This window comes from Atractosteus spatula, chromosome 10, assembly GCF_055471065.1.
Source record: "Atractosteus spatula isolate fAtrSpa1 chromosome 10, fAtrSpa1.hap1, whole genome shotgun sequence".
NCBI classification, from domain to species: Eukaryota; Metazoa; Chordata; class Actinopteri; order Semionotiformes; family Lepisosteidae; genus Atractosteus; species Atractosteus spatula.
This window is the reverse complement of record NC_142715.1, coordinates 10,999,012-11,015,847: the sequence shown is the minus strand read 5'-3', so window position 1 is coordinate 11,015,847 and position 16,836 is coordinate 10,999,012. Positions and strand designations below refer to the sequence as shown.

The 16,836-nt window shown below is 40.0% G+C and overlaps 3 non-coding genes across 3 annotated transcripts; all 3 read right to left on the bottom strand.

The window, feature by feature from the left end:
- Window positions 1–3,164: 3,164 nt before the first annotated feature.
- trnaw-cca (transfer RNA tryptophan (anticodon CCA)) lies at window positions 3,165–3,236 on the bottom strand. Its single transcript has one exon. It is a non-coding gene; the product is annotated as a tRNA-Trp (tRNA).
- Window positions 3,237–5,698: 2,462 nt separating this feature from the next.
- On the bottom strand, window positions 5,699–5,781 carry trnal-uaa (transfer RNA leucine (anticodon UAA)). The gene has a single exon. It is a non-coding gene; the product is annotated as a tRNA-Leu (tRNA).
- Window positions 5,782–9,277: 3,496 nt separating this feature from the next.
- trnay-gua (transfer RNA tyrosine (anticodon GUA)) lies at window positions 9,278–9,365 on the bottom strand. Its single transcript is given in 2 exon segments — window positions 9,278–9,313; window positions 9,329–9,365. It is a non-coding gene; the product is annotated as a tRNA-Tyr (tRNA).
- Between the last annotated feature and the right edge of the window lie 7,471 nt (window positions 9,366–16,836).

Below are 16,836 nucleotides of genomic sequence, written 5' to 3'. Positions count from 1 at the left end.
GAGAACACAACGTTTCGGCCGTGGAGCCTTCTTCAGGTGGCTCCACGGCACCACTTAGAAGATGTGCAATCTATTTAAATATGAATTTACTAAATTTCAGTTCTCTTCACTCCCCGGCATAACTGAACTCTCACTGTCGCATACTAAAGGCTTTACATGCATTAGCTGTGATAAAGCTTCTAATAAACACATAATGAAACTTAGTTTTGTTCCTCATGGTGATCCTCTTCTCGATCCAAATGAAATGTTTAATATGATCCCCCGAGACAAAAAATGAGTCCATTTCCGCCTGGAATGATTGATGCCTCATCAAACATTTTGTAATATCCCCGGACGTTTATACAGTAGAATCTTGGTTCGTGGGTTAAATTCAAGGTAAAAAAGACTAATAAACGAGTTGGAAACGATGTCGATCTGTGATTTAAATCATCCGGAACATTGCACAACATTGGGCAGTATGTGACAGAGAGCAGCACCTGACATTCCTTCGATAGCTCAGCTGGTAGAGTGAAGGACTGTAGTGGGAACAGCTGGGAATCCTTAAATTGCTAGTTTGACTCCGGCTCGAAGGAAGGTACTTTAATCAAATAGTTAAAATAGCGAATCTGTTTCATTCAGACGTTGATCAAAAGCTCAATAAATGAAGAAGCAGAGGCTCCTGTTCTGAATTCAGCTCACGTCTGATTGTCTTGTTTTGGCCAAGATCTGATCTTTCAATTAAGGGACTACTCTGTCTGCTTTGTAATTTAAAAATACATACAAATGTCAAGTTTTTTGTAGATATAAAGGTTTTCTCTGTTTTCAAAGGATAGCTACTTAATTGGCTTTATGATTTGGTATTGATTTTGTATCGTTGTATTATTAAGTTTGTGCATTCTGTGTTTTTATCGTATTGTGAACTTATTTTTTAAACAAATGCTTACAAAGGCAGACAAGGCACACATCTGTTTATACCAGCGGTGAATTGTACATTTTTATTAAGTACAATCTACTGTGCACTTTTGGGAATATAACAGGTTCGATATAAAGTGGCAAAAATATAAAAGGGAAAAATACCCCAGACTGCGTGTAAAGGCCTCGTTGTGACTGTTTTATTTTTAGATAAAGATGGCGTACTGTGCACAAAATGTTGCAGAAACACAATCTGATATTTTAATAACTATTATTTTAATAATTTGACAAGTATGAGGCCCCGGATCCAAATCTTCAGTCCTGATATTTTTAAAAATGATATCTTCCCTTCCTCTCGTGGAAGTCACACGATGTGAACAATTGTTTTTTTTTTACGTTGCGATCCAAAGAGCCTCAGACGCACAGTCAACAGTAACCAAACCAGGATGGATTCTGCTGGGAGCCGGACTGAGCTCATTCTCACTCCCTGTGCTGAAAACAGAATTATCTCTTCCCCGAACATCGTCTACAGCTGCTAGATATTGCTCCGCGTCCTACTGCTCCAGCAATTCCTTTGACCAAAGACAGATCACTTGTGCGCTTTTAACCTTCTTGCAGCTACAGGCGAGACTGAAGCTGGAGATGTGAAGGCACCCGCTGGTGCATGTTCTCCAAATTTCACAATCGCGACAGACTTCTCTTTTTTTAAAAAAGTAGATATAGCCCTGAAAAAAGCATTAGCTTTATCAGTTTTTACATTAATCAAACATGATATTTTTATTACATTTGTTTAAACATATATAGCGCTTTTCTGGACACTCCACTCAAAGCGCTTTAGAGGTAATGGGGACTCCCCTAGTGCGCCAGAACACTCACCACACATCAGCTATTAGTGGGGAGGAGAGCAGAGTGATGAAGCCAGTTCAGAGATGGGGATTATTAGGAGGCCATGACTGGTAAGGGTCAATGGGAAATTTGGCCAGGATGCCGGGGTTACACCCCTACGCTTTCGAGAGACGACCTGGGATTTTTAATGACCACAGAGTCAGGACCTCGGTTTTACGTCTCAGCCAAAGGACGGCACCTGTTTACAGTCCAGTGTCCCCGTCATAATACTGGGGCATTAGAACCCACACAGACCCGCCCAGCGACAGAAACCAGACGGTACCGTGTGTCGGGCTCGGCTGCGAGCAGGACAATGACGTTATGGGGACAAAGTAGAGAAAATCAAAACGGTTCTATAAAAGAACTGTGTCAGCTGTCAGTTCTCAGTCTGTACTCTAAATCCACCGATCCGATTTCCAATCTAACACCTGAGCTGCGGCTTCTTTCGAGTAGTTATTCAGGAGAACATTATGTTAATCATATAGATGAAACGTTTAATATATTCAGGTGGGTAGCTACGTCAGCATTCGAATCTGCAAAGGAACAAGTAATACTGTAGGTTTATTCCATGCTGAAAAGAGAAGAGAGAAAACAAACCTGAAGAAGGTTTCACAGCTGAAACGTGATGTTTTCTCTCTTCTCTTTTCAGCATGGAATAAACCTATTCCCAGTGGGCGGTGATTCGTCGAATATAGGTATATTCACAGCGAAAATACGGCTTTACGTATATATACGTCGTTGCGACGTATAATCAACGTCGAATTGCAACCGTAAAATTGACGACATTAATAAACGCATATATAACGTCGAAAACACATCTAACACAGTGCCTGAGGCTTTTTACTGTATATATCGTGTGTGCCGCAACTAGGAGTATACGGCACTCTGCATAGTGTACGAAGTAAATTTATTTTATTATTTTATTAATAAATATAATAAATTAATTAATTACTGCGAAAATAATTTACTTCGTACACTGTGCAGAGTGCCGTATACTCCTAGTTTTAAAACTGACAAAAATGTAGAAAACACGTTTCTCACTTAGAATTTAAGATGGGGGTGGGGTATTACTAGTAGCGGCGCAGAACTCACCATGGTGCAATTCATTTATGTGACGGGCTAGTGGTTTAATGGATAACGCGTCTGATTTCGTTTTATAAGATTGTCGATTCGACTTCTACCGGGGTTTTGTGATTTAAATCAGGCTTTTTGGGCAGTGTACCTTTTCTCTTGTCGTGTTCAAGATGATTCGCTGCATAAGCTCCTGACTGGGTGTTCTGTACTGCTCTGTTATTTCATTCAGATTACTTAAGTGGTGTACAGATAAAACCCGACTGCGTGGTGTAATTTCCGGGTTCGGCACCAGCAGCACCTGCAAACATATCAGCTGACCTCGACGTGAGTTGAACACACAACTTTCTAATCTGGAATCAGACACGCTACCGTTGCGCCACGAGGTCACTCGCCACAAGTGCTTTTAATTCCCCCAAAGAGAAAAATCAGCGTCCCTGGAAAAGATTTTTTTCATTCTCTCCTGTGAGGAGCGCCGCTCTTCCAACGAGGGTCTCTTCTTCCCAGACCACAGATTATTCTTCCCGCCAGGCTCTCTCACAGAGAGCACACACACCGTCTCCACTAATGTGTTTACTACATCTATAGATCTGACCCCCTACAGCCCCGATATACAGCCCGGATATTCGATATTCCCCGATAAAGAACAAAAAATATTCCTGGATAGGATATTTACCACCAGCCTCGTGAACATCTCATCTTGACCTCTTCCAGGAGGAGCACAATTAACACAGAATCCTCTCTCCATTTAGCAAATAACACAAAACACTGTTTACCTGTCAAGACAGAAAACCAGGCTGCTCCAGGTGAGGCTTAAGCTCACAACCTCGGCATGACTCCACTGATGATGTCATTTTACATGGCCTGAACCAGGAAAGAGTTTGGAAGTTATGGTGTTGTTTTAATACTTGCCTACTCTTTTAATTTTTCGGTCAAATCTTTTATCTGGGAGTACTTTCAATTGATGTTAATCCTTGTCCCGATGCACGATTCTGGGCCATGGTGCATCTTGAATAATGTTCTTATACAGTAGGCTTCAGTTTGGAAAAGTGCGCTCTTCAGAAGCTACCGAAACCGCTAATGGTTACATAACACTTAATGCAAAAGCAACGGTCGGGTTTGAAAAAGAATATTACTTGCTATGAATACAAACACTGCTACAGGAGGGGTGTTAGGGCTATTTTAGCTTAGATCATCCATTCATCTTACATTTCTTCTCCATCTATATCAACAGCGAAATCGCTACTGAGCGCTAAAGGCAGGTCCTGGCAATACAATCTTCTTTAGAAAACATTATTCAAACTATTTCTACTACCATACGTCAAGTAAAAGATACCGATTGCACGCAACTAATACAATCTCTTTTCCAGGGACATTGTAGCTAGATGCAAATTACAATCGAAAATTTATCAGCTTTAAAATTTTCTTTTGGATCCACAATGATCAGCATGAACCATCAAAGAGCCTGTAGCTGCAAGAAGGTTAAAAGCGCACAAGTGATCTGTCTTTGGTCAAAGGAATTGCTGGAGCAGTAGGACGCAGAGCAATATCTAGCAGCTGTAGACGATGTTCGGGGAAGAGATAATTCTGTTTTCAGCACAGGGAGTGAGAATGAGCTCAGTCCGGCTCCCAGCAGAATCCATTCTGGTTTGGTTACTGTCAGACTGTGCGTCTGAGGCTCTTTGGATCGCAACGTGAAAAAAAAAGAACAAAAAACATTTGCTCACATCTTGTGATTTCCACGAGAGGAAGAGAAGATATCACAAAAAAAAATCAGCACTGAAGATTTGGATCCGGGACCTCATACTTGTCAAATGATTAAAATAATAATTATGAAAATATCAGGTTGTGTTTCTGCAACATATCGTGCACAGTACGCCATTTTTTCTAAAAATACAGTAGATTGTACTTAATAAAAATATACAATTCATCGCTGGTATAAACAGATGTGTGCTGTGTTTGCCTTTGTAAGCATTTGTTTAAAAAAGAAGTTCACAATATGATAAAAACACAGAAAGCACAAACCTAATAATATAACGATACAAAATCAATACCAAATTATAAAGCCAATTAAGTACCTATCCTTTGAAAACAGTGACATTTGTATATACTTTTGAATTACAAATCAGACAGAGTAGTCCCTTAATTCAAAGATCAGATCTTGGCCAAAACAAGACAATTAGATGTTAGCTGAATTCGGAACAAGAGCCTCTGCTTCATCGTTTATTGAGCTTTTGATCAACGTCTGAGCGAAAAAGATTCGCTATTTTAACTCTTTGATTAAAGTTCACAAAAGCACCTTCCTTCGAGCTGGAGTGAAAACAGCGACTTGAGGATTCCTAACTGTTTTTAATACAGTCCGCCACGCTACCAACTGAGCTATCGAAGGGATCTAAAGTGCTCCTCTCTGGCACATATTGCCCAATGTAGTGAAATATTCCGGGTGATTAAATTCCAGTTCGACATCAAGTTTCCAACTCGTTTCCTTAGTCTTGTTTACCTTGAATTTAAGCCACAAACCAGGATTCTACTGTATAAACTTCCGGGGATGTTACAAAATGTTTGAGGGGGCATCAATCATTACAGGCGGAAATTCACTCCTTTTTTTTCTCGAGGCATCATATTAAACATTTCATTTGGATCGAGAAGAGGATCACCATGCGAGACAGAACAAACTGTTTGATTCTGTCTTTATTGGGAGCTGTATCACAGCTAATGGATGTAAAGCCTTCAGTATGCGATAGTGAGAGTTCAGTTATGTGAAGAGAACTGAACTGAAATTTAGTGAATTCATATTTAAATAGAGTGTAAATCATCAAAGTGTTCTGTCACTTCAAACTTAGTACGACACTACCAGGAGTGGGGATCGAACCCACGTGGACTTTCGTCCATTGGATCTTAAGTCCAACGCCTTAACCACTCGGCCATCCTGGTCTACAGCAATATGCTGCTCAGTTGTTTAACATTTGAATATGATTCATCTATTAAAAAAACACAGCGCCCTGTCACAGAAACGTACCCCGGTCTCCCGCGCAACAAGCAGGGGTACTCAGCACTGTACTAACGAGGAGCGCTTGTCCGCAGCTCACCGTGAGCTCTGTTTACTGTCAGCAGACATTTCCTCATTTCAAAAGACGTTTTCGCCTGCTCTCAGTAATTAATGTCGGTTTGAAGTCTGTTCCTGTTGTCTCCACTCTTGACGAAGAGCAGCCTTACGTAGGAGACTCCCTCTCTCAAGAATTTTGCCATCACCCTGCAAGAGAGAAGAGCCATCAACCACCAAGACACTTAACATTAAACACATGAAATGTGAAATGTTTTTTACTTAAGGATGTTACCGTTTCCACTCTAACTTCTTTGTCAGAAGTGGGAAATGAACAAACATCTCTAGGGGAAGCTACAACCTGAACGCAACGCCTTGGACCACCAGCCATCCTGCCTGTGGCTCTTAAATGGAATGATATGTTTTATTTCTACTTGATGATAAGGGAAAAAAAAGTTAAATGTAATTAGGGAAATGTCTTTTTTTCATGGGGAAAACAAGTCTAAGCAAATGTAAAGTTTAGAGCAGCACTCAATAAAAACTATCTGAAACCGGTAGCGCTTCTTATGCGGATCAGTATATTCCGATACCAGTGGTTCCGCAGAAGAAATAAGAAAAGCTGAACTCCAAGCACTGTGTTGCCATTACTGCTACTCTGGCTGTAGCTGCTTTAAGATCTACTCAGCGGGCACAGAATGTTGTATGAGGTCAGACTGGTTTGCGATGTCTAAATAACAGCATGCGAATTTAAGCTTATTTAAGTAAGAGTATTTAGAATATAATACATGCTCCAAAAACGTTAATCCTTCACTGGCTGCTATTTGAAACGCCTTCATAAATGACACGTAATAGAGATTTATGCAGCTAGATTTTATGCTTCACCATACATTGCAGTCAGGAAAATAAATCAATTTTCTTTAACACCTCTGGATAAAGTTCTTGGATAAAGTGGAGCAGGTTTCAGACCTCTGCGTACAGCGCCCTTGATGTCATTTTATTTTTACAGCAGCAAGCATCCTGAAAGTTTTTTTCTATATTTTTTTATTTGAACAACAAAAATACATATAATACAAAAAAGAGCACATATGATGTATCAACAACATCGTCAGGGGCACGTGCTATAATCCAATTACACTTTCTGAAAAATCTACTGTCCATGCAAATGTACATGCTGATCTACAGGGTTCTTTTCTGCACTGAGCTGCTCATTTGAAATCCAGAAGGCAACACAGACGCGCTCCTATACCAAGAGTCTTATCTGGACCACCTGGGTAAAAAAAAACAGGAAACCTAAGCACTATTCTATACTGACAGCTTTTGAAAAGGAGCTCTGTAATATGCACAAATACAAAGACAAGGTATAAATACTCCATAGGTTTAAACTTCAGGAATATGAATGGTCAATTGTTTACAATTGGAGTTTTTATGTTTCGTATGATTTAGCGACTTTTTTTCAACATGTAAAAAAAAAAACAGCACACCTAAATGACAAAGCCTTAGAGCTACAGAGAAAAAACAAATTGCGTTTAAAGTAATTTTAAAGGCTCGAGAAAACATTGCACTATGAACGCAAATGTTTGTCTTCTTTGTCGCACTTACGTTTTGTTGCTTTAGCAAATTTCATGCAGTTTATTTCTGACACAAGACATAACAAGCTTGTATATTTATGACAAAAAACCAGGGCAACAATTTTCATTGACCTTGAAACTAAAATTGTTAAAAAGTAAGTTAAATGCACATATAGTAAATATATTTTCTCATATAATGGTGTGTTTTTCTGTCTAAGAATCCTTCATGAATGGTTTAACAGACACTTTGCATGATTAAAACAAATATTTACGAATTTTAACGTTTTATACAATAAAGTTTTATTGTGAACATGAGCCCTGTTTATCTATATCACCAATACAGTTCTGGATTTTATTCTGCCTTCCTACGCACATATGAATTTTCTTTCACACAACAGCTCGCATGTGTGGTAGGGTATTAGCGCCAGGGATAAAAAGAATGATGTTGGCTTTTAAATGATAAACCATTTGCGTTTATACAAAATCACAATGCGTTGTCGCAGACATTGGGACATACTCTGTTTAAACACCTGTCGTTTTCTCTTATATTGGCTCCTGTGCTTCGGTCCATTCGGTCCATTCGGTCCAAAAAGTGGATTTTGCACCTGCGCCAGTGCTGTAGTGGTATCATACAGACGCCCATACAAATCCATCACACGCTGAAAGCTCCGGAAGGCAACATAAAATATTGCTCTGTCTGTTGGTGGATTAGGTATGCACGCTTTTTTCAATGTAAAATACAATGTAAAAAGATCAAATTTGATTTAAAATCGATTAATGTAAAAACCAAAAAAGCTCATGTTTTTTATCTAGTTTTATCTTTATCTATATCTATATCTAGTTTTTCAAAGGTCTTTTAAAAAGAAAGTTTATCGCGATTGTGAAAGTTAGAGAAGGTGTACCAGCACGTGCCTTCATATCTCGCCTGTAGCTGCGAGAAGGTTAAAAGCGCACAAGTAATCTGTCTTTCGTCAAAATAATTGCTGGAGCAGCAGGACGCAGAGTACCATCCAGCAGCTGTAGATGGTACTCTCAGTCCGGCTCCCAGCAGAATCCATTCTGGTTTGGTTACTGTCAGACTGGGCGTCTGAGGCTCTTCGGATCACAACGTGAAAAAAAAAAGAACAAAAAACAATTGCTCACATCGTGTGATTTCCACGAGAGGAAGGGAAGATATCACTTAAAAAAAACAGAACTGAATATTTGGATCCGGGGCCTCATACTTATCAAATTATTAAAATAATGATTATTAAAATATCAGATTGTGTTTCTGCAACATTTCGTGCACAGTACGCCGAATTTAACAATAAAACAACAGTCACAGTGAGGGCTTTACACGCAGACTGGGGTATTTTCCCTTTTTATGTTTTTGCCACTTTATATCGAACCTGTTATACTCCCAAAAGTGCACAGTAGCTTGTAAATAAAAACGTACAATTCACCGCTGGTATAAACAGATGTGTGCCTTGTTTGCCTTTGTACGTTAAAAACACAAAAAACACAAACTTAATAATATAACGATACAAAATCAATACCAAATCATAAAGCCAATTAAGTACATATCCTTTCCTTTGAAAACAGAGAACAGCTTTATATCTACAAAAAAAAAACGTGACATTTGTATATACTTTTGAATTACAAAGCAGACAGAGTACTCCCTTAATTCAAAGATCAGATTTTGGCCAAAACAAGACATTCAGACGGGAGTTTAATTCGGAACAAGAGCCTCTGCTTCGTGGTTTATTGACCTTTTGATCAACGTCTGAGTGAAAAAGATTTGCTATTTTAACTGTTTGATTAAAGTTCACAAGAAGCACCTTTCTTCGAGCTGGAGTCAAACCAGCAACCTAAGGATGCCTCACCATTTCCACTACAGTCCTCCGCTCTACCAACTGAGCTATCGAAGGGAAGTGGGGAATACTGTTTACCTTGAATTTAAGCCACGAATCAGGTTTCTAAAGTATGAACTTCCGGGGATATTACAAAATGTTTGATGGGGCATCAATCGTTGATCAATCGTAGCAGGGGTGGCGCACCGTCACTGTACCCAGACGGAAGGCAAGCACCTGTTTCCCCTGGACTGCAGCAAGCTGTCCCATCACGGTCTTCAGCTGCAGGCCGGAGGCCTCCCATCCTGGGGGGTTGGTGCCCTCGGTGTCGGGGAGGACGCCAGGCCGGAGTAGGGTTACCGATGAACCGGTGTCGAGCAGGGCCAGGCAGGGTTGGTCCTCGATTCGGCAGTGGAGGTACAGGCCCTGGCTACAGCTGACTCGCCCCACAGTGGCGTGCAGGGCGCCGGTCTTCACAGCGCTCTCCGGAGCTGGGGTTGAGGTGTTCCAATGGCGGCCGTCCCCGTGCTGAGCCGCCCCGTTCCCGTTTTCCGATGCCGATGTAATTGTGCGAGGCTTTGGGGCCCGGCAGTCCCGGGCTCGGTGTCCCCTCTTCCCACAGCCTTGGTAAAACCAAAACCGTTGGTCAGCTGGCAGGGCCACCCCAAATACGGCCTCAGCCCATGTAGCAAGGGCCAAGGCCTGCCCCAGCGAGGCTGGCGCGGCCAGCTGTACGTGGCGCCGCAGCTCCTCAGGTGAGAGGGCCTTGAGAAAGGCCTGGAGAGCCATCTCCTGCTGCGCCTCCTGGGGGAAAGCTGGGTATCCTTGGCGGGCGAGGAACATGACATCAGCGGCGACCGAGCCCAGTCGCTCTCCTGGTCGGCGCCGCCGTAGGGCCGGCCTCTCCCGCATCAGGTCAGGCGCCTCCTCCACCTCCAGCCGGAGAGCTGCTGCCAGTGCTGCATATTCTCCTCTGTCCTCCTCCGGGACATCCAGGAGCAGCTGGCAGGCTGCTCCTTCCAGCGCCACAGCCAGGTGGCTGGCCATCTCTGCCCGGTTCCAGCCATTCGTTTGGGCCGCGAGCTGGAACTGCCTTAGGTTTCCCAAGGTGCTTCCCAGTCGTAGAGACCGGGTCGCACCTGCGCTGATGAGTGTGGGAATCGCTGGTCGGCTCCGGCAGGGAGGGTATCTTCTCTCTGGGGTATCCGCTGGCCAGGAGTAGCAGCCAGTTGCCCCAATTCTACCGGCAGAACCACTACTGAGTAGCCCTGGTAAGGGCTGTGGCCACCTGTCGCACCCAGGAGCTGCTCAGGCTCCATATGTGCGCTGCCGGTGGGTTCTGTCTCTTTTAGAGTCAGCCAGCGCTTGACAGAATCGGTTAATGTCTGCCACGGTTTGTTCATCCTGCCCGCTTCTGACACCAATGTAGCGTTTACAGGTTCTTCTCAGGACAAAGGACCAATGGAGATGAGATAAATGAACCAAGCGATAGCTTTATTCTTTATCAACCACACAAAACCAAACACAGAATATACACACACATGAGGAGACTGACGGAGCACGTAAACATCTTCAGGGTGGTAATTACTTAACAACAAGCTACAGATGCAGCCATTCAAAATGCGCGGGCGATACCGCATTATTTTCCGGTACGCTGTACGCAGTCTACCTCAAGTTACCGGTAAATACCGCGAGTTACCGGTAAATACCACTAGTTACCGTAAATTCTCCTATAATACGACAAGCAAAATAATAGTATCCGGAATTTCCGCAAGGTGGAGCTAATAAAGCTCAACCTCTCATGTTTGAGCTGTGGCCATCAAAGTCTTTAACGGAGATATTACTAATAGTATTAATAATGAATGACCTTGGACAAGCTGTAAGTGTAAACTCAAAGTATTGCCCTGGTCAACATTCTTTCTTTCATTGACCGTCTTTGTAAAAATAACACCACAGCATTTCACAATCACGCATTTGTTTCCAATCATGCAAAGTACAGTAATTTTTGAGAATCGATTCACCATGCCTTTCACATGCTCATAAAAGAGATTGATTTAGGAACATTAACATATTACCGTATAAAAACTGTACTGTATACTGTACAGTATGTATATGTATATTTAATGTCTTAACTGTGCCCGTTTAAGTATTGAATATTCATATCTAATTTTACCACTGAAGGGAAATCTTAGTAGCTGAGCATAAAAAGAATAGGAGCATACTGCAACGCGTGTGAAGGCCATAAACGATATTAATTTTGGAACATAAACATACAGTATATGGCTGGTCTCGGTACTTTAAAGAAAACATACACGAAACATGGTTTCATTATGACCAGAATCGGTCTTGAGATATTTTTAACTTGATTTACAGTATTTGAGAGGTATGTCTTAACACCGATACTACAGTACGTAAATACTGCTCACGTATATGTTTCTAGGTTTATATTATGCATTTCATACGGTCAAATTACTTTTGAGAAACTAATAAGAAGCGCGAAACGATATGCCCAGGGCGTTTTAGTTTCGTTTTGTGCTGGGACTCTGCTTTAACAATGTCGCCGTGGATTGATTAGAGATATCAAGTACATACAAGTCATTTTTTAAATGTTGTAGTTCGTCTTGTAAAAATGTTACGAGTACATCATCTATCAACAATTACACAGGTTCTGTTTCCATATTGCGGATTTTGGTTACATAATATTATTTTCTAAATTTCACGATGAGAATATATGATTTGGGCAAACAGAGCCGCAAAGAAGTACATTATGGGTTGTTGTTTTTTTTTTTTGCAGTTTTATCTAGAACAAGCGATGCTTAAACCTTTGTCTGATTCTTGTGAAACTATCCACACGACAGTTACAGTACCTAGGAGTTGACTTCAGTGATGTCACTGATGGGATGTTTCTAAAAATCCATCCTCTGTAAAACATCTTCTCTAGTTCTGCATATGTATTCGCTAATGAAGCTGTGTGTTCTGAGCCTGGATCTCTACGTTTCTGTATGAACCAGCTTAGAGGGCTAAAGACAGCTTGTGTTTAAATTGAGTGTAAGGTAATTTATGCTTCTAAAGTCATGGTCAGCATTTATTATTGTACTGTGCTGTAAACTTGTTCTGTGCCTAGTCACATTATTTTATAGCGTTTTTATAGCGTTATCAAATCTGGTGGCGCTGTGTATTAGTTTCTTGACTCCCATGTCACATGGTCTGTGATTGAATCCCATGGAACTATGACTTTATTTTTTAACAAACATTTCTTTGAAAAAATGAAACGTTTCTCTTGGTCAGAGATTAAATAAAACCTCACTCGCACCAAACAAATTTATATTTCTACATATCACAACATGATCGGATTGAAGTCTTTTTAATAACAATGACTAGTCACCTATGCGTTACAAAATAAACATTTATATTGATTTGAATCGCGTTTTGATTTAAATCGTAAACGCGTGTTTAAATATATGTGTTTAAAGGCGATATACTGTATAAAAGCGCTGATTCTTATGGAGTGTGTTCCGCCGGGGATTCAAAAAATTTATTTTTTTAATCGCGTATCTAAGGAAAATTGCAGTATAACTTTGTTAATGCACAAACAGTGTTATGTTACATTATAATTTGGGTGTCTCCTCTTGCCAGAAAGCTCTAAATTGCATTTTGAGTGCGGTTTTTGACTTTTTCTAAATTGCAACCCATAAATAAAGCTGATAAAGCTTAGACTAACTGTATTCTAAACTGTATTACAACGTAAATTGCAAAAATGCACTTGGAATCTGTCCAAGCCCTCCTACGAAAATTATTTAAACTGCGACACTGATCATTCATCTCTAAATAAACTTTATTTTATATAGCGTTTTAGGCGAATAGGTAATTAGATTGCTCATAAACCTAATCGCTTTTTCTACATAAACACAGCGTGATTGCTCTCTGAAAATGCTTTTCCTTTATATTTAGGCTCAGATTTCAACTTTAGATCGCATTATTATAAACTTTCTTGGAAAACTGTATTTTATGTAAACCATGTTTGCTATTAATTCATTTAGGGCTAAAATACGTTCATTGTCTTCCAATCGAGTCGAGTTGACATTAGAAGCTTGCCACTCCCGGACTGTTACACCAACACATTAGCATGTTAAAGCGATTTCATTGAGGAGCCCAGCTACCAGTTAACACTGTACTTCCTACTTTGAAAATACCTGTGAAACCGGTTTAATTCGTCACAGCCAGCACTCCTGCAGAGAGGGGGTTGTAGTCGTAAAGTAGAAGCAGGCGAGATTTCCAGCGAAAGACACCTCCCCCCCCCCCACTCAAAAACCCAGTAAGCAGTAATGCTTTATGTTGAAAATTGAGGTGGATTTTGTTTATGATAAAGAGGAGAAACTGGGATGGGAGGAGGGTTTGGTTTTGCATAAGGGGCGGGACTATGATAATTGGAGGAATTTGCGAGAGTATAATGGTTTGATATATTTGATTTTGTATTGTGGTTGTTATCTATGTTTTTGGTTGGTATTATGTTTATATGGTTGTTTTTGTTGGTTGGTTGTTATTATGGTTATTAATAATACGATCTATAGTTGAAATCTGAGCCTAAATAAAAAGAGAAAGCAAGTGATTAGGTTTATGAGCAATCTAACTACTTATTCGTTTAAAAAGCTATATAAAATAAAGTTTATTATTAATTTGCTGGACAGAGCGGTGAACATTATTATGCAAGACAAAGATAACGATCCTGATCAGTTTAGAAATCTGTGTCAGGTTTTTACTTCTTAAACTTTTAAAATACACGTTTCGAATAGAAAGAAATCCTCTTCCTGGTACAGTCGCATGAAGAGAGAGGCAAAACAGCCCTACACAGCCCTGTCGCAGTACACGAATATAATCATATCGTTATTAAATTCTTTAGATACGCGATTCCATATTATATTAGCAGAAAAGCTTAAACTACCACTTTTTCACATGCTATTTCAAATGTTAGTTAAATTTAATTTATTTATATATTATATATTTATATCTCTGACAAAGGGAAACGTCTCATTTTTCCAAAGAAATGTTTGTTCACAACGGCGACTGTCAGAAGATAGGACACAGCGGCTCAGGCACCCGCTGAATGGAAAAGGGGCACTTTAATGTTCTGTATGGCTAATACTAAAGCCAGTACTAATATTCAATACTTTAATATCCTTTTCTGTATGTTTAACAATAGTGGGTACTGGCCTAATTCGTCCCTGCTCCCGTTGTTAGGTGTTAATGTGTTGTTAAGTGTGAATTTGTAGCTGTTTCCCTGGGGTCTGGCTTTTTTTCTGGAAAACCATAACTGGTCTTGTCCAGATTGACTGTCGGCGCCCAGGTCTGATCTTTGTCTTCTAAGATCTCTGTGTACAGTGGAACCTCCTGTCCAGCCAGCACATGTCCACAGACATTCACAACAGCGACATATCATAAAACGTTTGCACATATAGTGTGCAAAAATGCACTTTATTTACTAAAAATAAGACAGAGATACTGTATCAATTTATGTTGCATTAGCCTGATTATGATTAAAAAAACACATATAATTAAACACGCGTTTGCGATTTAAATCAAAACACGATTTAAATCAATATAAATGTTTATATTGTATCGCATACTGTCCAGCCTCCATTTCTCTATACAAATTTACTCTATTACACACACACACACAATAGAAGCAGGAAGCAGAAGCAGGGACCGTTTCCCGCAGAAGGGAAGAAGGTGACTATTCATTGTTATCAAAAATGACTTAGAATTGATCATGTTGCGATATTTTGAAATATAAAAGTCAATTGATTGTCCATAATATCGCTATTCTATTTTTTCGAAGAAATGTTTGTTAAAAGAAAAGTCCAGCACCAGCTGGAATTGAACACACAATCTGAAAATTGCTAATCAGGCACGTAGACCAGTAGGCTACAACACAACTCGCATGATAGGGAGGCGAAACAGCCCTACATAGCCCTGTCGCAGTACACGAATATAATCATATCGTTATTAAATTCTTTAGATACGCGATTCCATATTATATTAGCAGAAAAGCTTAAAACTACCACTTTTTCACACGCTATTTCACATGCTAGTTAAATACTTCGATGCTTGAAATGTTTAGGGAGAAATGGAATACCGGTGTGTATTTTTCTTTTAAAGTACCGATTCCTGGAATCTGACTGGCTGACACCCTTCTGAAGTGGTTCCATAAAATCTGGTATACGGAAAAGAAAGCGTTGATAAAAAAAGCCTGGATTCTCATGTATCTCATACAAGTATCTTTTAATACAGTCTTTGCTGTGCTCTTGAGGATCCTTGTGATATTTTGAGCTCTAGTTGAATGATAAGTGTCACATTTTAAATCATTTTCGTAGTTAGAAATTATGAAATGCCCTGTTAAAAGCAAGGGAGTTTTTATGCCCGTTGAAGTAAAACAAAATGCCTGACAAAATATGGCTTGGACAGATTTCAAGTGCTTGTACAAATGTGCTAAAGAAATTATACTTTGAGTATACAGCTTGTCCAAAGTCATTCATTATCAATACTATTAGTAATATCTTCAGTAAAGGCTTTGATGCATAAATATTTCTGATAAAGGTAGGTTGTGTACTTTTGTCCAGCTGAGCAATCTTGCTTTCATAAAATATATACGCGATTCAAAATTATATTCCCTTTTAATCAAATTCTAAAAGTATGCCTGTTGACTCCAGTATCTCTTTAGTTAAAGACTTCGATGCTTAAAATGTTTAGGGAGAAATGAAATACTGGTGTGTATTTTTTCTTTAAAGTACCAAGACCAGCCATATACTGTATGTTTATGTTCCAAAATTAATATCGTTTATGGCCTTCACACGCGTTACAGTATGCTCCTATTCTTTTTATGCTCAGCTACTAAGATTTCCTTTCAGTGGTAAAATTCAATATCTACAACGGGCACAGCAAAGACGTTTACTGTAAGTCTTTCTACGACAGACCAACGGACCACGAGTGCCCCTGTCGGTCAACCAATCACGTACTGCGGTGCCTCGCGTCATCTTGCGTCACAATGCGCGACGCCACCTGCAGTACGTTTCTATAACACGCACTTTGAATGGCTGCGTCTGTATGTGATCAGCTGATATTAAATAGGACTAATACGAATCAATACAATTGATGTCTGGCAAAGGCAAATAACCTTTGTACATGATCTGGAATGTGACTGGTTAAATTTCAGCACAGTTGCTACCCCCTTTATAAAGGGTGTGCACACGTATACAACCAAGACATTGAAGGTTTTTTTTTTATTATTGTTCCAAAAAATGTTCCATTTGTTTTCTTTCTTAAATGTTGTTGATTAAAGGATCTTATTAAATGTGAAAAAATCTGATTGTGAAAAGGTCAAATTCTTTGTGAAAAAATCAGTAATGTGAGGAAAGATGAATTGTGGGAGTCCCTTGACTCCTCGTGTCGTACTGTATTTCTCTCTCATTCTACTGGGAGTGGCGCCGTCACTTCTGGATAAAGTCCGTCAGTGGTCATTCCAGACGGGTCAGGTACGACTGCGCTTCGGAAC